This window comes from Lissotriton helveticus, chromosome 8 (assembly GCF_964261635.1).
Source record: "Lissotriton helveticus chromosome 8, aLisHel1.1, whole genome shotgun sequence".
Lineage (NCBI taxonomy): Eukaryota > Metazoa > Chordata > Amphibia > Caudata > Salamandridae > Lissotriton > Lissotriton helveticus.
In genome coordinates, this window is record NC_136069.1 from 399,688,069 (window position 1) to 399,712,656 (window position 24,588).

At 40.1% G+C, this 24,588-nt stretch overlaps 1 protein-coding gene across 2 annotated transcripts in view; it reads right to left on the reverse strand.

Moving 5' to 3' along the window:
• Positions 1 to 24,588, reverse strand: part of TRPC4 (transient receptor potential cation channel subfamily C member 4) — a 1,462,580-nt gene that overhangs the window by 1,056,808 nt on the left and 381,184 nt on the right. For both annotated transcript variants that reach the window (XM_078657230.1, XM_078657231.1), the window contains exon 2: positions 20,173 to 20,259. The gene's annotated coding sequence lies outside the window, so the exon portion shown is untranslated. The remainder of the gene's footprint in view (positions 1 to 20,172; positions 20,260 to 24,588) is intronic.

The following is a 24,588-nucleotide window of genomic DNA, read 5'->3' on the forward strand; positions in this document are numbered from 1 at the left end:
GTGTCAGTTGATAATCTATCAACTATAGTGGACAATTTTCTAATTCTCCCTGCATTTAGGGTTATACCAACAAAAGGTATTACAGCTTGAAAAATATCTCCCAGAACTTCGGTAAAAGTTTCTCTTTTAGCTCTATTTACATAATTATGAATTTTAAACAATCCTTCTGAATCCCTGTCAACATGAAACACTTTAGGAAAAACAATTCCCACATAACAAGTTCCATACCAATGGTCTGGAAGGTTGTAGTAGGCTTTATCACCACAAACAAAATAAATCCCAGGAAAGATAGGATCTTTCCCACCTTTAAATCCCCAACCTCCCATAATCTGATAAGTATCTTCACAGTTACTTGCACCTACAAAATAATTATCAAAAAGTGTATTATCTCTTCTAATGCAAAGCTTTCCACTAACTGGTTTGTCTATGTGAATTGCAATATTTTCAAGCATTTTGCCATTTAATTTCTCATCCTCTTTTTGCCAGAAGGCTGACTTAGTCTGCTTGACTAATTCATTTCTCTTATAAATTGCTCTTCTCTCCTCAACCATATTCAAAAATTTCTTTCCTTCAGCACTTAATTTACATGTTAGATTATTCTTGTAAGCATACTCGTAAGTGAGTTCGTTAGTAACAAGGAAATATTCTCTCATTTGTTTTGCTTTCTTATGCTTATTTAAAGCATTATCAATCTTGACATTAGCAAAAATTTCATCATAATTTGAATAGTAATATTCTAAACGACCAGTTTGATAAAATAAACTAGTTAATACACTACATGTTACAGCATAAGTGAGAGGAAGCATATTATATGTTACTCCCTCAGAAACAGAAGCAGGTAACTTAACACAGACATAGCAGTCTTTTGCATCCATTACCTTTACATATTCACTCAATAGCTTTGTGAATGTATTACTTGAAAAATCACCTATTGATTTATCTTGATGAATGTTAGGCTGATGATCAATAACTTTTGCAGATGCACTATGTTTAGTTTGGCTAACCAGAGCTTTGCTTGTTATGTTAACTTTGTGTAATTCTCTATTCATTTCTAAAGGGATAATCACAGCTAGTACCAACCAGAGCAGAACTAAAATGAGCAGACACACCAGAGTCATCTTACAGCATTTTTTAAAAACAGAACATCTTGAAGTGTTCTCCTTAACATAAGGCATTTTTAGGTTAGTTTTAGCCTCAAAAATAAAAATAAATTTTAAAATTTATATACACCCCCCTTTTAAAATATATTTTTCTTTTATAACCCTAAACAAGATTTCTTCGACCTTATGTCATACATAAGTTTTCTTCAACTAAACAGTTTTTCTTCGACCTTGTGTCAACTAACAGATTTTCTTCAGCCTTTTGCCAATTCAATAATTCTGTACTTCAATCATTGTCACTAATTTCTTGTATTTCGTTTTCTTCTTCACTACTATCATATATGTCAATAACAGGTGGAATTACTAAGTAAGTCCACTCAGGAGACTTGTATTTCTGGTTTGGTCTAATTATTCTCTTCCCTTTTCTCGATATCACTTCAATTTTTCTTCCAACTCCAACTTCTTTTCCAGGACTCTTTTGACTACTGATTTCTTCAACTTGTTCTATTGGCTTTTTGATCAATCTGACTCTCAATCTTCCACCTGGCCAGTAGTCTGCTTTTCTCACGTACTTCTTCTTTGGTTCAGAATTATTTGATTCTGACTTCCAAGTCCTTTTCTTTCTCTTTTCACTTTCACCTTCCACGTCACTTTCTTCAGTTTCGTAGTCTGAAATTTCAATTGACTCAGGAACTTCTCTATTCGGCAATTTCACTCCTTCAGGAACTTCACTTTGTCTTCCATCACTGGTACTCGGTAATTCGTTCTCCTCCTCTTCCTCAATTACCTCTAACTTCCCAGATTTCGGATTTTTGTTCCTTACTTCAGAGTTTGTTCTCTGCCTTTCGATACTCTCCTGGTCTGAAACTTCTTTTGGTTCAGCTTCTTTGTCTTCAATAGAGACAACCGAATCCTCAGTTATCTTTCCTTTTAACAGATTCTCTTCACCTTCAGAATCTATTTCAATTATTTCCAAGTCTTTTCTTGTCAGATTTCCATTCACTGGTACAGTTTCCAGATGTCGACTTTCTTGTCGATCTTCAGAATCTGGAATTACTTCACCTTCTGTTTCGCCTTCTGCTTCAGAATCAGAATCATCTGTGGTATCACTTTCAACATCAGAACTCTCAGGAGTTGGTACTGGAATAGTATGACTAGGATGAATCCAGCGTTTCAATCCTCTGCACTTTACAGCATTAGTAGTGATCAAGATTATCTGCCTAGGTTTCTGCCATCTAGGAGTTAGACAATTCCTTCTCCGATGTACTTTCGTTCTGACCCAATCGCCAGGTCTCAGATCATGAGTCAAAACTTTTTCATTTGATTGAGCTTCAGTTCCCACCTGATTAGACACAGAAGTTACCATATCAGATAACCTTTTACAGTAATCCAAAATTGCACTGTCATTTATGCTTAACAATTTACCTACAGGTACAAAAGCTTGCCTCATAACTCTTCCCATTAAAATTTCATGAGGACTCAAACCTGTCTTTTTATCTGGTGTACTTCTTAATGACATCAAAACAAGTGGAAGAGCATCTGTCCACTTAATACCTGTCTCAAGACACATTTTTCCAATTCTGTTTTTGATTGTTCCATTTATTTGTTCAACTACACCTGATGCCTCTGGTCTGTATGCACAGTGTATTTTCTGCTCAATGGTCAAAGCTTCACAAATTAACTTCATCAGTTTGTTATCAAAATGGCTTCCTCCATCACTCTCAATAGTAACTGGAAAACCGTACCTTGGGATGATTTCTCTTAGCATTAGTTTTGCTACTGTAATTGAATCACAATGTCGTGTAGGGAAAGCCTCTACCCATCTTGAGAATAAGCATACAATTACAAGTACATATTTCAAACAGTTGTGTAAGGGCATTTCAATGAAATCTATTTGTAATCTGGTAAAGGGACCACCCTCTCGACCAATTATTCCTGTCCCCACCACTGATTTTCTGTTTGGATTCATTTGTTGGCATGACAAACACCTTTGACAAAAAGATTCAGCAATGGTTCTAAATTTGGTATTGAACCATGTTTCTCTGAAAAGTCTGACCATAGAATCTCTTCCTAAATGTGCAGGACCATGATATAATCTGGCCATGTCAGCAATCAAGCAATTTGGTAAAACTACTCTGCCATCTTTGTAAACCCACACTCCATCTTCTTCACGTGGTCTACAATCTGATTTTAACCACTGGTCTTTTTCTTCATCATCTGCTTCGTTTTGTAAATCTCTAATCTCATTCCATGTTTCTACAACAGTTGTTAGCATTAATGAATTTGAATCAGTTTCTTTACTCCTCTCCCGATTGTATGAATAATTTTTCCTTGCGCAGTACTTTGCTGTTTCGTCTGCGAAGGCATTTCCCTTGGAAATATAATCAGTTCCTCTAGTGTGCGCTGCACATTTGACAATGGCAATTTCTTTTGGCAATTGTATTGCTTCAATTAATCTTCTAATGAAAACTGCATTTTTAATTGGTGATCCTGTTGATGTCATGTATCCTCTCTGTGACCAGAGTTGTCCATAATCATGCACAACTCCGTACCCATACTGACTATCAGTAATGATGGTAACTCTTATATCTTTTGATATTTCACATGCACGAATTAAAGCAATCAATTCAGCCACTTGTGCTGAACGAACTCCTTCAAGACATGATGCTTCTTCAACATCTACAACTGTACAAACTGAGTATGAAGCTTTCAAGACACCTCCTTCGGATCTTAAGCATGAGCCATCTACAAAGTAGACAAAATCCGATTCAGACAGAGGTCTGTCTTTGATGTCTTTTCTTGGTTTAGTGCAGAATTCCATGACATCTAAACATTCATGTTCAGTTTCAATGTCATCAACAATTTTAGAATCAGGCAGTAATGTAGAAGGATTCAGATTCAAACATCTTGAAATCGAAACATTATCTGCTCCCAGTATGATTTTCTCATACTTTGTCAATCTGCTACTTGTTAAATGTTGAGTCTTACCTCTTGTCAGTAATATTTCAACCGAATGAGGCACAAAAACTTTTACAGGAAATCCCATAATGATTCCTTCACTTTGTTCGAGGCTGATACTTGTAGCTGCAACTGCTTTCAAACAACCTGGTAATGCTTTTGCAATTGGATCAAGAACTGCAGAGAAGTATGCAATAGGTTTCTTTAAATTTCCATGTCTCTGTATTAATACAGATAATGCACATCCTTCTCTCTCACTGCAATACAGTTCAAAATCTTTCTCATAATTTGGCATACCTAAAGCAGGAGCTTGGCATAAGCTCTTTTTCAGGTTCTCAAAAGATTCCATCTCAGCATCATTGAGAATAATTGGATCTTTTACATCTGATTTTGTCAGTCTTTGTAGTGGTTTTGCAATTACTGAAAATCCACTTATCCATTGTCGACAGTAACCTACCATTCCCAGGAACATTCTGACCTGTCTTTGTGTTCTTGGCGGTAACATTGCTTGAATCATTTTTATTCTCTCTATTGTTACTTGTCTTTTTCCTTTTGCAATTCTGTGACCAAGATATTTTACTTCTTGTTTGCAAAACTGTAGTTTTGCTGGGGACACTTTATGTCCTTCTTCTGCAAGGCGATTTAACAGAATTATTGTGTCTGTTACACAACTTTCTCTTGTCTTTGCAGCTATTAACAAATCATCAATATACTGCACCAACGTAGACCTACCTGGTAAGTCTAAATCTTCTAATGATCTTTTTAACAGTTCGTTAAAGATTGAAGGACTTTCTGTATAGCCCTGAGGGATTCTTGTCCATCCAAGGGTCTTACCTTGTAATCTGAAAGCAAAGATTTCATAACTGTCTGGATGTAAGGGAACAGTAAAGAATGCATTGCAAAGGTCAATGACTGTGTACCATTCAGCATCATGTGGAATCTGAAATAGAATTACTGCTGGATTTGGAACCACAGGACAACATGGAATGACAATTTGATTAACCTTTCTCAAATCTTGTACGATCCTAAATGTTCCGTTAGACTTTTTAACTCCCATAATTGGTGAATTACAAGAGCTACTCTTCATTTCCTTTAATACACCTTGCTTGATTAATTTTTCAATTATAGGTGTAATACCCTCAATTGTTTCTGTTTTCATTTTATATTGTGGAGTGTTTGGAAATTCTATTCCCTGTTTCAATGCAATTTTTACAGGATCTACGTTTTTCATTAGACCCATCTCATTCCCAGTAAAATCCCATATTTCAGATTTCACTGTTTCTTTTAGCTCTTCAGGTAAATCCTTTTCTTCAAATGCAGGAAACAATTTTGTTTCTTCTGCTTCCATCATCATCATTGTCATCCTGTATAAACCATCTTCCTCCATTGTTTGTAACTCAACTCCATCAGGAGAACAATATATTCTGCAATTCATTTTACATAGGATGTCTCTGCCTAATAGATTTACTGGACTACTATTACAAACCACAAATCTGTGTTTGTCTCTGTAATTTCCAATTTCAACTGGTACTGGATCAGTTAAATCTGTTTTAATTTGCTGATTACTTACTCCCACAACTTGGATGGTATCCCCAGAGAGAGGTAGGTTTTCAATTTCCACTGATCTAACAGTAGAACGGGTAGCACCAGTGTCCACTAGAAAAGTGATGTCTACATCATTAACTTTCCCGTTTACATAAGGACCAGACTGGTCAACCTCAAGAGTGGCTCCAACAACACACTCTTCCTCCTCTCTCGGGCACCGTCAGCAATAATCATCAGAATCACTGTCTTGACTTTCTGCTAATAAAAATTGTTGTGAAGCATTTTGCATTTGAACCCTTTGCTGCTTTTGCTGTTTTTGTGGTTTTATTACCTGTTCACTTCCCTGAAATCCCACGTTTGGATTATATTTTTGAACTCCCCCACAATTCGGAAAAGGTGGTTGTGGCAATTGGTCTTGACGATTATTCACCTGTTGTTGTTGCTGTTGCTGTAACTGTCGCTGAATATTAAATTCGTTTAACCCCTGTTGCATCTGTAGCTGTCGCTGCAGGTCAACACCATTCTGCATCTGTGGATTCAATAAGGGATTCTTTAAGTTTTTAGGAGGATGAGGACACTCGTCCCTCCAATGTCCAATTTCGCCACAATTAAAACAAGGTAATCTTTGTTTCAGCTCTTCTATCTTTGGGCTAAATTTCTTTGGGAAATTATTACCTTTAAACTTTCCTTGTATCTGGTTTGTATTTCCAGTTTGAACAAAATTAGTGTTCTTATTTCCCATGCTGGCAATCTGTTGCTCAGCCACTTTTACCTGAGCCCACATGGCTTTCTCCTTCAGCTTCTTCTGTCTTACTTCTATTTCATCGCTGCAATATTTTGCTTTTCTTAGAATATCATCTACAGATAGTGATTGCCATCCGACAATACTAGTTCTGATCATTTCTCCAATTTCAGGTTTTAGTCCATAAACAAATCTATAGATAAAATGACTCATGTCTTTTTCATCTAATTTTTCATAACCACTGTATTGTTTAAAGATTAGCAGTAGTCTTTCATAAAAAGAATGAACTGATTCTTTTGGTTCCTGTTCTGTTCTTTCTATTTTAACCCAATCAACTTCTTTGGGTGGAATTTTGTTTTTCATCCAAACAATTACTTTTTCATAGAAATCCATTACAAGTGGATTTGGGGCACCTGTTTCTTTAATTCGCTCAGGTTCTGCTTTTGGCCAACTAATCGATATTTTACATTCTGTCCAAAGATCAGATGGAACTACAATGTCAAAAAATCCATCTAGATCAATCCACAGAACTTTTGACACTTTGATAAACCTATCGACTTGCCTGTACCACTCGACTGGTTTTTCCCTCAATTTTGGAAAGTCATTTGTAAATAACAGAATGTCCTGTCTCGACCAAGGGACATGAACATATCCTCCACCTGCAACTTCTCTCATTGGAAATTGTTTTGACAATTTATCCAATCTTTCATCTTCCTTCTTTTTCGTCCATTTTACTCTCCATTTATTCAGTTCTCCTAGCTTTTTGATATAGACAATCAAATCTTTAATGTGAACTATTCTTCCCATTGAGTTCAAACTCTCAATGTCACTTTCTGAAAAGTCTAATCTGTAATGCTTTGCAAAATTCTTTTGTTTACTCACATCGATTTCAAGTTCTGCAGCTAGATCCTCTAATTGATCATATTTATTTTTCGTTTTCCACTGAATGCTTTTGCAAATGAATAGTAGTTCATCATCCCGATAGTAATTTAAACTATCTGGGCCAATTGTTCCAATTATTAATTCTTCGATATTTGCTTTTAATTTGGCCACATCAAGTTTTGGTGTGGTTACCCTGACTTCAGGACTCCCTATATCTGACATAGCACCCATTGGTGTTTTTGGAGATAAATCCTCATTAAAAGTTAAATCAGGCATTCTTGATTTAGAAGTGTTTAATTCCGTTAAATCTGAATAAAATTTTTCAGCAGCCTTTTGAATTTCTGTATTTAAAGGAATAGTTAATCCATTTTTGTTTGTATTCTTTTGATCAAATACAGGCTGAACAGGACCAATTGTTACTGGAACTGTGACAGCTTCCATGCCTTTTGTCATTCTTTTAATTAATTCTTCCTTTGATCTTATATATTCATTATAATCAACATCTTCAACATTTCTTGCCTCTCTTGTATAATCCTTTGGAGGTTCCCTTGCTCTTGGAGTCATCGTAAAATGTCTACCTTCATTTCGAGCATTCTCGAATTCTGATCTTCTAGGAGTTTCAGTGATTTCACAATTATTTGGATAAAGTTTAGGAGCTTCACTAATTGGAGGTGCACTCGGTGAAGTTTCAGTAGAAACCACCGGAGTAGACCATGATCTAGGAGGTCTCAAAGGCTGATTAGGCTGATTCTTTCTAGCAGTTGTATATATTTCTTCCATAACTGCATCCTCAGATTCACTTTCCATAGATTTCCCTGTAGGAGAACCCATTACCATTTCATGAATTAAATATAATCCTTCACTCATGTTTCCTTGTCTCCACATTCGCAATCTATCTTCATGAGTTTCTCTTTTCCAAGATGGATTTTTAGAAGGTCTTTTAATTCCACTAGCTTCTCTTTGTAACTGATACATCTCGTCTTCCCACTCAACTAAAGCTTCAAATTGAGTTGGTCTCGGTTTTGGAACAAGAGCATTCATTTTCTCTCGTAAATTTCTTAAAACTCTTACATTAAATGAACCATCATCAGGCCAAGCTAAAACACCGTCGTTTTTAGTATAACGTTTCCAACTGTCGAACCATAGGACAGTATGATATCCGTATTCACCTTCCATGTACGCTGCAGGTGTTTTATACTTATGAAGTAGTTTACCACCTCGCGTTTCGATTTTCTTGTCAGGTGAAAATAAATTTTTGAATTTCTGAAATAATGTTGTCTTTTTCTCAACATGTTTAAAATGATAACTCATTTTCAAGAGTTAAATCTAATTCACAAAATCGTTCGTAAAATATTTCCGGGATGTTCCGTACAACAACCAATCCGTGCGCGAAACACACCAACAAGCCAATGACAGTTGAGCTACGTCACTTTTCTGCTCAACCAATAAATTTAGAGTTTTTCCGAACGACCAATCAGCTCACAGGCCGTCAGAGACTTAAGAGCCAATCAGAATACAGCTTGTGACGTAGGTCACCCAATCCCAGCGCGGCTCTGTGACGTACACAGCAGCTGCGGTTTCTCGTTTCTCACTCCTGGCGCTTAACCCTCCTTCACAAAATCTTTTCACAGCGCCATTTTTAAGGACACTTTTCAGTGTAAATTAATTTTTAACGATGACTATAAGGACAACATCTGTTCGTTTCACTATTTAGGATAGTTTACATACATTCAAGTATCCACACTTCGGAATAGACGGCGCTATTCACACTAAGGATAATATTCAATTGTCAGTAGAGTAACCTTACCCCACCCTTCTAACAAGTATAATTATGAACTCGCTTTGCTCTGAACCCACCGCGAAGTGAAAGTTCTAAGAGTTCCACTTGAACATAAAATACAATTCAAACTCGCACTTTTATACGGAAAATTCCCTAATTTCAAACACACATGAAATCCGTACAGGACTCTCACCTGTTTATAGAAATCATGCACCGTTAGCAAAATAACGACGTTATCCGTACAGGGCTCTCACCTGTTTATAGATATGAAACATGTACCCGTACAGGACTCTAACCTGTTTATAGATAATCATGCACCGACGTTAATTTTACCCTTCACTCAAGCTCGGATATAACTAATACTCTCATCACAGTGAGTTTTATGGAAGGCGCTTTGTCCCTATTCTCATGCTGCTTTGATTTCTTAGAAAACCCTCACTATACAAGATTCAGACCTAGCCCTAAAACTGTGCTGCTCGGCGACAACACTATGGTACACGGCGATACCTCTTGTGATACTCGGCGATATCACTACAAACGGAACAGATGGCTTGCGTGACTAATTTCTCGCCACACAATCTATACCGGTATAGCTTACAGATAGGCACGAAAAACGAACTCAACAAGTGTTAAAACATCGATCCTATTTCCATACCATAACGTAACCCTTAGCAACCAACATATTACCTTGGTTACCTCTTAGCAACCATCAATTTCTGCTACCAGAGAATTGATCCAGCGGGCTATAGAAAATATATCATAAACTACGCTACCCAACTTCATAACCTATAAACAAAATTCTAAACTAAATATGGACCCATTTATAAACCTGATATATTTTGGGCCTACTGAATCAGGTGGTCAGAATAAATCTATATACACATTATCTACAAACTATATACATTTTATACATTTGCAGAAAGAATATTGTCATTAGAATAAAACTCAACCATTTAAACGACCACCATAGGCGACGTGATCTAGCTAATAGTAACCTACACTTCTGAATAACCAAGACCAGCTTGTTTGTCAAAAGTAAGATTTTATTTACTAAATTATAGTATATAAATTGAAAGTTTTATAAATGAGATTTATTAGTAATAATGCAAGCATGATTATAAAGAAATATGAGAAAATACAATTTAAGCAAGTGAATCAAAATTTAAAGAAATTATATAAAGTTTAGCATTTCTAAAACTTAATTCCCTAACTGAGCTAAATAGATAGAAATTAAAGTAAAGTTCTTTGAGGATTCTTACGTGCTCCACGCAAAGTCCAGCAGCACATCACCCTCATCGGAAAGTCAGAAAGCAGCAGCCAGCCCAACCCTAAGGGCATGACTTTTTATACCTTTCTACGCTAACTAAACTAGCAAAGGAAAGTTTTCAGAAATCCTCGACGTCCCATTGGCTGAGAGTGACAAGTGACATGTCACCCGTTTCTCAAAAAGTTCCATGAAATCATGTCTCATAAAGACCATTGTCTCTTCCACGTGAAGCCAGAAGCTTCCTGCGTTTGCAACTATGTATTAAGTCATCCTCGCAGCTTCCATAGACTTTCATTACACTTCCGCGGATGCCAAGTTAAGGACTGACAAAATGTTCACTTTCGACCTTGGCCATGTCCGACAGAATGATGTCAGCTCATCAGTTTTTGCTTTGTGAATGCAGCTTCAATAAACGTTTTAATTCAGAATGGGCGTCTCGTGACTTTCTGCAGAATTATATGTCAGCTCTTTTTCTGCGGTTCAAATGACTAGGCCCAAAAGCAGGCAACTTATGTTTTCTAGTATAAAACAAACACAAGAAAAGTATTAATGTAAGAAATAAAGTAGATTCTGTATCCACCCCATGGTTTACTAATTAATTAACCCACCCGATTAATCAAAATGTTACCTAGCCATTGCAAACAAATAAAGCAGCGTTTATATTTACCAGTCTCCGTTTTTCCATGAGACCCATATGCACCTAGAATAGTAGAAATGACATCACACAGACAAGGAAAAGCAAAACAAGCACATGCTTCTTTTAAGTTTGCAGCAATTAGTAATGACAAAAACGAAAACAATAAATTATTTTATTATTTTGCACGAACAAAAAGATGCAACATTTATGCACGTTTATGAGCACACATGTTAGTCCCCCCACGTGTAAAGTTTAATCTAAGTTGTATTAGCACGACATATCACATATCATTAATATTTTTATTCATGTTATGGAAATGTGACTTCGCGAGTTTAAACAAAATTTTGTTTTCTATCTCGCTCCATCACCCGGACATGGGTTTATCATCAGCAGCACATTTTCCCTACTGTGAGGAACCCTTCTCATCCTCAAACAAACTGTCTTAGTAAACAAATATATATGTTTTAATTTTCAGAAAGCCTCTATACTCTATGAAAGAGTTAAAAGTATGTACCTTTAAGTTTCAAAGCGGTGAGGTACACATATTCCTGTTTGGCTGAGCAAGAGAGTAAAGAACGTGAACCAAACTTCTTTAAGGAGGTTCTAGGGTCTTTTCCCCATTACTGTTTTTCCAAAAACTAATAGGTACAAGTTGTACTTTCTGCAGCACTAGTTCCAGGTACATTGTAGAGACACAACAGAGGTTCAGAAGAAGCGCAGATGGACTATCCTAACAAGTTTCATCGTTTGAAAGCTGAGCATTACCTTCTACAGACATAATTAATCTTCAGCTGGCCCACAAAATGTTTGAACCTTCCTTTTTCCACAACATTGCATACGTTCTGTGAAAATAGGCTAGAAAGCAATTTGTAGCGTTAGCAGTTAAACCACATGGTTATGCACTTCCAGTTCCAAGTGTTCTATTATTTGTCTAACTATATTCAAAATGTCACAATGCAGTACAACTACAATTCTTCTCCAAAACCAGCAACCATGCGTTGACTGTATGCTTGCCTTTGACCCTGAAAAGCTCTCTGCTGCTTGATCAGGTTTGCGCGACCAAATAATAAAATATATACATTTATGCATCCAAATTTAGCATTTTTGGCGCTTCCACATTACACCTCCGTTCATTTTTTTGTCCCATCCCCTTCAAGCTAATTATCAGTTATATTGAATGCCTATATATCTTCTCTAAGGGGTGGAGTTTGGAAAAGCAGATGTGATACATATCTCAAAAGCAGACAGTTTATATATCCACATAGCACTGCTACCATTGAAATGACAGTGACCTAACAGCATTAAAAATCAGATAGGTTAAACAAACCTGATATGCTCGGTTTTCACTACTGATCATATGATGACAAGAGTTATCGATTTAGAGAAAGAAATGCCTACACACAAAAAAAACTGATGTAGCAGAATATATTTTGGATAATTTAGCTCATTTTACCCAACCAAAATCTTCTCATGTAAATTAGCAATATACTATTCTTAGGCAAAAATATAATATTCTAATTTTAGTAAATACAGATTCCAAAATATCAGTTATCATCAAGTAGTCAAGTACTTCTTTCACACATCGACAGATTCTGAATCTTATGTGTTCATCATATGGTCTTCAAACTACAGAGGTTTTTATCATATGGCACTGGATTCAATGACCACTGCCATATTTATATCACAATTACCCACAATTTTGCTAAGGATTGGCACAATATGCCAAGGTCACCCTTTGGTCAGAGATGACTGCAATTATGTCACAAAGGTCTGCAATATGTCAAGAGTAAATTCCATTAGACCAGGCCTACCATTATCCCGGGAATGGCTATGCTAAGTGTGACCACACACCACCATTAGGCAAGAATACCTACATTTGTGTTAAGAATATCCCCAGTAAGTCAAGCAAATCACTATTAACCTCTTCCATGCTGGTGACGAACCCCAGCCGTCACGCTCTGCGACGCTCGTGTGCTGATGACGGCTGGGGTTCGTCACGGCCCCGCCCTGTTCTTTTGTTTACCGCACAGGGGCGGAAACAGGCCAGCATGGAAGGGGTTAAATCAGGGTCACTCTTATATACAGAGAGCTGCAAACATGTAGTTCGCTTTAAATATGCCAGCTGGGTATGGGGTGGAGCTGAAACCATTAATTGTCAAGGACTGCTATCAACTTGTGAAGAAAACATACAAGTTGTCAATAATGGTATGCCAGGCATTTTCAATAGATTGTCATAAATATATCAGTCTACATCACTATTAAATTGGGGGTAGCAAAATTGCAGGAAAACATGCACTCTGGAGTAACTGGAAGGTTACAAATAATGCGAAATAAAATTCATAAATAAATGTCGCAATAGGTCATGGATAGGCCACTATTGTACACCGGTGTGACAAAATGCCCCTTTTTACGTGGCTACCCCATTTATTTAGCTTTTCTGGTTTCTGGACTCAGTGCACTGAGACACTGCTGTCTATTGCTCAGAGCTTCTGCTCTTACCCCTACAAATCTGTCAAAATTGTCGATGCTCCTAATTGACATTTTGAAGTTATCACAAAATCCCTTGTATATGGTACAAAGCATACTGAAGGCCTACAAAATAAAAGTGACAGTGGAAAACATGACTACAGGCCTAAAACTATAGCCTGTCCATGCGGTTTTAAAAATGCAAATTTACCCTTTAAAAATAACCCCTTTTGACAGGCCTAAGCCATCCGTTTATGTATCAATAAGTTTCCCCTAAGTAGGACTTACTATCCGGGACACTTGACTGTGTCAAAGTGTACTCCTTCTAACAGAATGAGAAACCTGGCATTTAGAACCTTTCTATCTCCGAAGACCTCAGGGGCACAGGGACTAACCTGCAAAGCCTATCCTATAAAGGTGTGTTACTGCTGGGACAAGATTCAGATTGCTCCAGCTTGGAGTTTTCCGCAAGAGCAAATCAGTCTCAGCAGGATGTCACATAGAGGCTATTCGGCCTTGTAGAGCACTGTTTGGCCACAGCTTTTAACCTTGCCCCAATGTAGGAATTCGAGCTCCAAAAATCTGACAAAGTCTGAGGGTAGAAACCTTCACAAGGAGAAGGCACTAAAAGTTGCCAGTCAGTATGAGACCTTCCTTAGGCATGAATTTTGAATTTCTCCCACTCCAGTCGAAAGTCAATGGCTTCACTGGGGCCTCATCTGATGGCTATTAAGCCTCATGGAGCACTTTTCGGCCACAGTCTTCTACCTTACCCTGCTCAGGATTTTTGACTTTCATTTCAAAGCCCAAGTCAGAAAGTAAAACTTCCAACCAGGACAAACCTGTTTTTTTGTATCCAACCTATGCTCCATCACGGTCGGCCTTAAATCCCACATAGGTACCGGTCAATCACAAGCAGATGACAGCATTTGGCACTCACACTTGCTGGCATGATTTCATTTTAAACTTAAAAAACTAAAATCTACGATTCCCCAAATGGAATTGTTGGCATTTTTGTGTAATTTTATACATTCAATTATTCTCTATTTCTATTAATTGGAGTGGGATTTTAATTGCATTGTGTTTTTAACTGCACTGTTTTGTTAATTATAAATGCTTTGTACATTTTAAGATAAGCCTGTCTGCTCTGTGCTGTAGCATCCAGTGGTTGACTTCAAGCTTAAATTAATGAAAACCTTTATCAGACCCAAAAAGAACAGTGGCATTATTACTGGTGGTGGACTACCATCCACCCATACTAACAATCCACTTTCTCACACTAGGGTTAGCCAAACCTTTATTTGGGATACCCGCATTACTTAAGTCTGGGGAAAGTACAGTGACACAGCCAGCTGACAGACATCCACAGCAGTAACTAAACTGTCTTACTGTAATTATTATTGAGTTGTTGGATAGTGTCAAACATTCATAAACTCCGTGCATCGATATAAGCTGTTTAGATGATCAATAAAAAGGTATTAAGAAATGGAAGACACCCAGGATGATCCCAATACATCAAGGATAGGAAAATATCATAGCAGGGATAGTCAAAATAATACGAGGAATGCCTTCACTATATGGAAAATAGGTCATTATTATGTCTGGGATAGTCAAGAGAGCTGAAACCATATTCCTTCAGAGTTGAGTAGGTTCCAGATTTCCATGGCATGTTTGTGTACAGAGTGTACGTTGAGGAGGATGCATTTTAGGACATTGCAGGTGCTTGCTTCTGCGGTGTTGGAGGCCTGGGTGGCGGTGAGGGTCTAGCAGCAGTGAAGGCAGGAGAACTGCCCATGGGTTGTGTTTGGCGAGGCCTGTTGGCATTCTCTAAGTCTTCCAGGGTTGAGTGCGAGGAGGGTGGTGGTATCGTAGTGATGGGTAGTGGGAGGTCCAGGGTTCCTGGCGCTGGACGCAGTCGGGTTGCGGACGGGTGCAGACGGGCTTCCCTTTCCCTCGCGAGCAGCGCGACTGAGCAACAGCTGCCATTAAGTAGGGGAGGTGGGAGGGAGGAGAGGCTGGAAGGTGGGAGCAGGGGAATTCGGGTGGGGGGATTTCCAAGGCGAAGGGGCCGCAGGGGCAGCAGCGGCGAAAGGAACAGGCAGGCACGAGAAAATAAAAACAGTGGTGGAATTAGAGCAAGACACAGATGGGCACAATAGCAGTGGCACAACAGGGACAAATTAAGAAAATAACGGCTGAGAAAGGTTACAGTGGTTGCAGGCAGTCTGGTCCCAGTTGGAGCTGGCAGCAGGCGCAGGAGTGCGCAGCAGCTTTGAACCTCCAAAGGAGGAGGTCGGGGTCTGGAGGCAAGAGACGGTACAGTGGAGCTGCGGGAAGAGAGTGGACTTTAACCGAGGGTCAACAGAGCTTTGATAAGGAATGGGTGAAGCCAGGTACTCAAGTGTATGCTGTACGATCCATCCAAAGAAAGAGTAAAATTATAAAGACAGCTATGCTATTTAAGGTTTTAGCTAAGAATTTAGCATAGTCCTTACAAGTAGCTTTATTGTGTTAGGATGCCAGAAACTCTCTAAAGATGTTGGAAACATTCATCTTGTTTTTGCTGACCATAACATGTTAAGCCGCTTTTATTATCACATTCTGTATGAGTACCATTCATACTTTATTCAATAGACTGAGAATAATAAATAAACATTTTAAAGGACACGTCTCAATTTCTTAGTGCCATCTTTAACTATGTTCTTCTTAATTGAAAGATTGTCTGGAATGCAACTGGGAACCTGAACTCATCTACAGGTCAGGTAGTAAGCTCAAAACGCAACCTGCTCAAATCTGCACAATGTGTTTGTGTTAGGGTTGCGTTCCAACCAGTTCTCTAATTCAGTGTTGCTACAATGAAATTAGTCCTTGTATCAGAGTGTTAGAAATCAGACCCCTGCTGTTGTGGGGACCCTACATATTTTGCTTTAAACGGAAAATGTGTTTATTTGTTTATTTTTTTAGCAGAACCTTCCACTCCAACATTTTGGATGTTGGGGACATGATCTCCCTGTTCACCATGCTTTCTATCAGGTCTAGTGGATTGGATGGTAACAGCTAAGCACCTAAGGGTGGGTATTGCAGTTACAGTGACATACACAATTTGGGTGATTATAACTTCATAATTATACTTAGAGCTGGCAGTGTGATCCCAGTTCCACCTATTACTCACCTACCCTCCTTCAAACTGCCCGTGCTCGAAACTCAAGAAATCGGTTGCATCATTTCTGTTATTCTGAAGTTATTGAGGAATTCCCAGCCGATTCCTGTGTATTTGTTCCTCTGTTCCCAGGCCCACTTTCCTCCAAACAGTTATTTTGTTGCCTTGATTTACCAAGCATAGATGTTACCATCACATGGAGAGAGTGGGTTAAAATCCTCATCCGGAGCTATTTGCAAACTAGTTTAGAAGCCTGACAGTAAGACAACAATAAGATCCATGGAAACCACACCACTCTGGATTTCCCCTTGTGTCTAGTTTTCAGAAATGTCTGCGGTGCATAGGTTTGATTGGGTGTCGACAGACCCCGGGCCCCAACAAATCAGCTAACCACATCCTAAGAAATTATGTAAGTTCAATGCACAATTCTTGACATTTCCACAGTTAATTTCTTTGTCTTTCCTGCCCTGGTGACAGGCTTATTCACACAATTGGGATACACTTTTTATCACAAGTGTGGGGATGCCGGGTATCAAAATCCAGAACATGCCCAATTGAAATGTAAGGAAATTCTGTGATTTGATTACAAGTTTGAGATTTGAATGAATCTGTAGAGTCATGCCAGTGCCACCTCTCTGAACTCTTCTGGGAGCTTCCTTTTCAGATTTCCAAGCATACCAGCTTACTACAGGTCCAAATATCTCAGCTACCCCATCCTAAAATTCAATGTGAAATCAAAGCATAATTCTTAATGTTTCCACAGTGCCCAGGCACATGAGTTGGGTATTGTGTTTATTGGGAGAAGAGTAGAAATACTGTTTGTTAGGACCTTTGTTATCCACCACAGACTTTGGAGCTTTACTGAAACATGAGGAAATTAGCCAAAGTGTTATTATCACTCAGTATAAGAAAAACGGTTGAATCATCCCTGAGATGGGTGAGTTAGGTTTATCTGGGTACATGCACACCCATGGTTCTAATACAGCAGACAATCACCAGCACAGATGTCTGTCTTATTGAAACATGTCCTCATGTTTTTTGCCCTTTCCTGTCCTGTCAAATATGTACATCACACATGTGGAGTACATACATGTGGGGCAAACCAAAAACCTTTGGCACCTATTCAATGCCCATGTGGGAAACAAAGATGCACATTTGATCAGGAAATCTTTTGTAGAAATAAAGGTAAGGAAGGCTTAAGGAAGGCTTAACCATTACCTGTCCCAAATATAAAAATGTGGTTCCTCTTTGGAAATGAGAATGAATGGATGGAGGTCTACTGCCACTTGCAAGCCACCATCACAATATCAGCAGGTCCTAAACAGTGCAGGGGGCTGCTAATAGCAAGCTGTTGAATTCAAATTCATTCACAGAAGGTTTTCTGACCCTCTCTGAATTATTATTTTGCAGTGAGACTTATTATTACTGCTTCTCCGCCTAACCACGGTAACATTGACAATTGGTATATGTCCCTAGTAGAGTCCACTACCTGTGCCCAGGGCCTGTAAATTAAATGCTGCTAGTGGGCGTGCGGCATTGATTGTGCCCCCACACATGTAGCCCTTTAGACATGTCTCATGCCTGCCACAGCAGAGCCTGTGTGTAATGTTTACACTGCCACGTTGACTTAGCATTAAAAACCCCTTGCCAAGTCTTAAACTCCACTTTTACTATATATAAGTCACCCCTAAGAGTGCTCCTGTGCCTGGACCATTAGAAGATTTTACGACCAGAAACAAGATACCTTGTTTAGCAGGACTTGCATGCCTCCTGTATCTGGCCAACACTCCATCACTGTCTGCCTGAACTTTTGACTTTGCTAAGGTCCAGCACTACCAAATAACCTCCATAGGTGCTTATTGCTTCTAAGTACAATTTTTATATTTAAAATTTAAGAATTCATATCAAGACTTCTACTTATGGATTTCTGTCATTTTGGTCTTGTTTTATTTATAAAATCATAATCTATTTTGCCAAACTGGCGTGGAGTCTTTCTGTGGTGTTTTCACTGTGCTACTGTTTGAAGTGTTGCACAAGTACTTTGAACATTGCCTCTTAAGTTGTCGTACAGTTTGTACCAAGTGTAGTAAAACTGTGCATTTGCCGAAAACATAAATGTTGGGATGGTGCATGTTTGGTTCCCTACACCCTCTCAGGAGATGTTGGCATATAGTCCTGCTAGCTCACAGTGCATCTTCCAAATCCCTATCTTTGCAGAGTACAAACGTGGTGCAACCTCAGAAAATGACAACTGTAATACCCAAGGATATTGTGGTAACAGATCTGAAACCTTTTCGCTTGGACTCTTGTGCATACCCAAGATCTGCACACAAATGTGCACACAAAATACTGAGCAAGGCTTTACAATATTTATTGTAGCGTTGTGGTTATTGCATAAAACATGTGCACTGCGATTATGAGTAGACTGAAACAGATTCACATAATTAGCATTATAAGAACCGTGAAAGAATGATAATTTCCACCATTGAGGTAAGACATTGTATATTTGCAGGCGTAGAAGTACTGGGTATAACTGTACTGCTAACAAGCGCTCTCTAAACTGGTCTTGCCTAGGGTGGGTAATCTGCCAAATCACTACCAGGTGGACTAACTCCCCGTTACCTTTGGGTAAGTGTCATCAGGCTGTCCGTCTTGGGGTAGAGCTGGACATCCCTTGTGTTGGTACGCAGGAATATGCTGCGCTGAAATTCCAACAAGTGGTAACCTCACAGTGTCAGTTGAGGGCTCCTCCATCGAAACAAGGATGTGGCTGTGTATTTATAACAATAAAACCCAGGTGGCAATGTCGCAACCATTGTTTGGACCACCGTTATTTATTCTAGTTGAATAGCAGTGTTGCCAACCAGACAAATAACTAATATGACATGTCCGCAGTGAACTGTATCCCTCAGACTGAATGTTCAAGGTATCATGATAGAGTGCTTATAAAGTTCAGATGTAAACAATGCAGATTCAGAGAATATTACCCTGCATTTACATGAGTGTAAATGGTTGTCAAAATTCATTGTGTGTAAACGACAAGACAACTTAAGAAACACAAGGCCTATCTTGATCATGTGACATAGTTAAGCCTGCCTGCTCTGTGACAAGCTACCAGAGGGTGAGCACAGGTTAATTTATGGTGTGTATATGAATTACCCTGACTAGGATTGTGGTTCCTGCTAGGACAGGGTGCATACCTCTGCCAAACAGAACCTCATTTCTAACAATATATCATGCAGATAAGATAGTTTTACTGTAGAATGCACTGTGACTCAGCATTCATATTAAGGATTTTTAGAATGAAAGGTCCATCCCTGCACCCATCTATACAATATGCCTTTCCAATCTAGCCATTCCAATCCAGTCAGCTAAATGTCACAATTATATGAGTACCAAAATTATGCATGCACTCAGATGCCTACATCACATAACAATAGCAAAATATTAACAGGCAGCGTGGGCAATGTATGAAAATATTTATTTGGAGACTTCCTTGTGACATGGGTTGAACATTTTTCAAATCTTCTAATGAATTCAGCTGATTTAATGGAGAGGTATATTTTTTGGGGTGGATCATAACAATTATGATGAAAATACAGTTCAGAAGCAAATATTTAAAAAAGTTCTCTTACCACACTAACCGCATGTTGGCAATAAGTTAGGGCTAGCAGCAGTACGCTCCGGTACTTGTTGTACTGCCCAGGCAGACAGACAGAGACCTGTGATTGAAAACAAATGAACATTAGGATAAAAGTGAACAAGATTTTCAGAGGGTGTTACAGGCTACACATCATGTGTGTCAATTCAGCAAATGGACACATCTTCTAATGCATAATTTAATGTAGAGAAAATAATACTCACACTCAACCACTTGTGAATGGTCCTGAAAGCCATAAATACCCAAGTTATGCTACAGGCTTATGACTTCAATATTGCTATTTTAATTCTGTGGTGAACATAAAGAATTGGGAAAACATCCATCTGTAAAACAGGAAGAAACTCACCTACCCATGTGACAGCTTCATATGACGTGATAGTCTCCCAGCAATTCGTCAAGAGTTTTCACCCCAACCAGAATAACACATAATGTATGCATTTTTCTCACTTGATTAAATGAAGGGAAATTGAACCTTAAGTGGTTCGGCATTACCAAAGGAATTCGGCATATTGGGCATGAAAGCAGTGAATGAAGTACAAAGATCTAGGACACCTTGATCTGAAGGTCAGAATCCATTCCCATGCTCATTTCACACAGCCCTTTTGTGAAGCAGTCTTCCTAATATGAACAGGTTAAATTGCCCCCTCCATGACTTCCATGTACATACAGCTGCCTATCTTCTTTGCTGCAAAATACTCTTCTACTCTGATGCACTGCTTCACTGGAGTTCACTGTATCTCAGGAGTGACAGATATGTATGTATTGTATTGTATTGTATTGATGATTTGTAAAGCGCGTTGGCTACCCAGGGGCGTCCCAGCGCTATAGAAAAGAGTGAGTTGGGCTGGAGAGGCTGGAGTAAGAGAAGCTGAGTGGAAAGTTAGATTGGAATTTTGCTGAAGAGCCAAGTTTTTAATAGTTTACGGAAGGTGAGAAGGTTAGGTTCTGATCTGATAGGGAGGGGAAGGGAGTTCCAGATCCTAGCCAGGTTGTAAGAAAGCGAGCGGCCTCCACATCTGGCCTTCCTAATGCGTGGTACTGAGGCGAGGTGGGAGGTTGTAGACCTGAGTGGGCGGGAGGGTAGATAGGCTTTCATCAGGGGGGAGTTAATAGAGGGGCCTGTACCCCAGTAGGATCGGTGTGCGATGCACATGCTCTTAAATTCAATTCTGGATCTCACCGGGAGCCAGTGAAGATCCTTCAGTCTGGCTCTGACTGAAGTTCGGCGGGGGATATCCAGGAGGATTCTTGCCGCACAGTTTTGAATGACCTGGAGTCTGTTAAGTGTAGATTGTGGGGCCCCCAGACATAGGGCGTTTCCACAATCGAGACGGGAGAGGATCAGGCCTTGAACCATAATCCGTCTTGAATGGAACGGAAGGAGGGGGAGGATTTTGCGGAGAAGTCTCATCAGCCCGAAGCAGGTGGCAGCAAGCTTGGTGGCTTGGTAGTTGAAGGTTAGAGTGTGGTCGAGCCAGATGCCTAAGCTCTTGATTTGCTCCTTGGGTTGCGGGGGGCTTCCTAAGCAGAGAGGCCAGATGGGATTGATGGATTTCGAGATGTTATTTCCAAGGAGCATTATCTCTGTTTTGTCCCCGTTAAGTTTGAGACAAGAGCTAGACATCCAAGCAGCGACGGCTTCAAGGCAGATATGTAATCTGTGATGAGAGTTCAGGGGGGGGTCCAGTGCTACCACTAGCTGCATGTCGTCCGCGTAGGTGACAATTTTCACCCCGAATGGGCGGACGACATCAGCTAGGGGGCGTAGGTAGACATTAAAAAGGGTAGGGCTCAGGGAGCAGCCCTGAGGCACTCCACAAGTGAGGGGGTTACTGGCTGAGGTGAAGTCCCTTTCAAAGAGTAGTGGAGTAGTGTGGCTCACTGTTTAGAGGCGGCAGACCCGAGAGAAGAGGACGGCCCGGGACCAGGGTTCGATTCCCGACGCGGCAGGTTTCTGGACCAGGGTCAGCGGACTCGATAATTCTCTCGCCTCGGTGCCCACTCTGATCAGCGATCACACTCGGCAACTCTGGGCACTAGCTTGCCTCATCTTCACTAACGGCCCCACCAGACCGCCGGGGATGCCTGGTCTCACCCTGGAGATACCCATTAAGGGACCATCTCTCAGGGAAGCCAGGAAGGGTTTCGCAGCGGTCGAAGCGCGGAGGTACCCCTTCGGGAGTGATTCCAGCGCTATATAAGCACATAATTAAATTAAATTAAATTAAAGACCTGGAAGGATCTATCCGTAAGGAAAGACCTCAGCCAAATGAGTGCTGTGCCTGACACTCCTATTTTGTTAAGCTGGTGAAGTAGGATGTTATGATTGACAGTGTCGAAGGCGGCACTTAGGTCGAGTAGGACGATGGCTGTGGACCCGCCATCGTCCAAGATCCTCCGTGCCTCCTCCGTCACTGCAATAAGTGCAGTCTCCGTACCATGACGGGGCCTGAAGCCGGTCTGAGAGAGGTCTAGTATGTTGTTGGCTTCCAGGAAGTCAGTGAGAATGATGTTTACATGCTTCTCGAGAAGTTTGCTAAGCCATGGCAGAAGGGATATAGGTCTATAGTTAGCGGGGTTGGATTGATCCAGATTGGGCTTTTTTAATAGAGCTCTAACCATTGCCCTTTTCCATGGAGGTGGAACAGTACCAGTCTGGAGGGATGAGTTGAGCAGGTCTTGTATGGTGGGCGAGATCAGATGGGTTATCTGGGTGAGAGCGCTGGGAGGAGCTGGGTCGATGGGTGATCCAGATTTAATCTGGCTCATGAGTTTTTCCAGTTTGGTAAGTTCTAGTGGGGGAAAGCTATTGAGAACGCAGGAGGGAGCCGTCATGTGGTCTATGTTGACGGAGTCTGAGATCAGGGTAACGGTGGGGGGAAAAGAGGAGTTGATGGTTTCTATCTTTTGGTGGAAATACTCAGCTATTTCCTCGCAGTGGGTCTGAGTGTTATTGTGATGTTTTGGGGCCTCAGGAAGTTGAAAAAGGGATTTTGCTATCTGATAAATCTCCCTAGGTTTGGAGGCTGCCTTCTCGATCTTGAGTTCAAAGTATTTAGCCTGAGCTAGATGGATATTTGCTTTGTAGTTTTTGATTGCCGTTCGATAGCTTGCTTTGTCTGCTGGAAGGTAACTGAGGCGCCACTTCCTCTCGAGTCGTTTACAGACACGTTTGGCCTCACGTAGATCACTCGTATACCACGGGGCTGTAGGATTGCCCCTTTTAGGATGGGAGTTTTTTAGTGGTAGTACTGTGTCTAGGGCACTGCTGATCCAGTTGTTGTAGTTCTCATTGTCTAGAGTGGGAGCGGAGGTGTTAATGGGTTTAGTGCCTTGAAGGAGATCCTGCCACTCAGTTAAAGGGAGTTTGGACCAGTTGCGGGAGCGTTGAGTTGTCGGGGGTTTGGGGAGGAGGTGAAGGGGCAGGGTCCAGGTGAGTGGGATGAGGAAGTGGTCAGACCAAGGAAGGGGGGAGGGAATTCCAACATGGAGGTTTTTACAGTTGCTAAAGACCGGGTCTAAAAGGTGTCCTTTTTGGTGGGTGGGCCCAGTAACGCGTTGGTGTAATTCGAGGGCGATTAGGCTAGAGGAAAGTTCTCTGGCTATAGAGTCATTTGGGTCGTCTAGGTGGATGTTGAGATCGCCTAAGATAGTAAAGTTGGCAGAGCTGACTGCAAGATTTGCCGCTATTGAGGCGAGATCCGAAAGAAACTGTCCTTGTGGTCCTGGCGGACGATATATAAGTATACCCGAGACGGTATGTGTGGCGCTGAATTTTATAAAAAACGGAAGGCATTCACAGTCCGGAAAGTTTATAGGGGTGCTAGTAACAACGTAATCTGATTTATGGATTACTGCCAGGCCACCGCCAATACCCTTTTTACGGTCTAGGCGAAGTAGTTGATAACCGGGTGGGAGCGCTTGAACCAGATCAGGTTCAGAGTGTTCCTGAAGCCACGTTTCTGTGGCGTTTTATGTCCTCAACCAAAGCCTATAATAGATGGATGTTAATGCAACCTATCCTGCTTCCAGCACTGTGGAATAAGATCACATCTACAACATCCTTCCCACTTGACATTGTTAGTTATCACTTACTGTTTCTGCACTTTATTAGAAAAAACAGAATCTCTGTTTAATAAACAACGTAACAGTGTGGGGTTTTGTCCTGAAGAAGGACGAGGCTGTTTGAGTTCTAGTGGTGAGGACATCACACAGAAATCTCAGAACAAAGAAAGCAGCAATGAAGAAATTAGGTTCCCCAATCAGTATGGGGATAAAGAGACACAAGCTATTGTGCATATGTGCATAGTTGGAGAAATAGAGGTCATGCCTGTTTTTTTTTAGCAATTCTGCACTAAGTAAATCTAGTAATCAGCAAATGAAGACATTA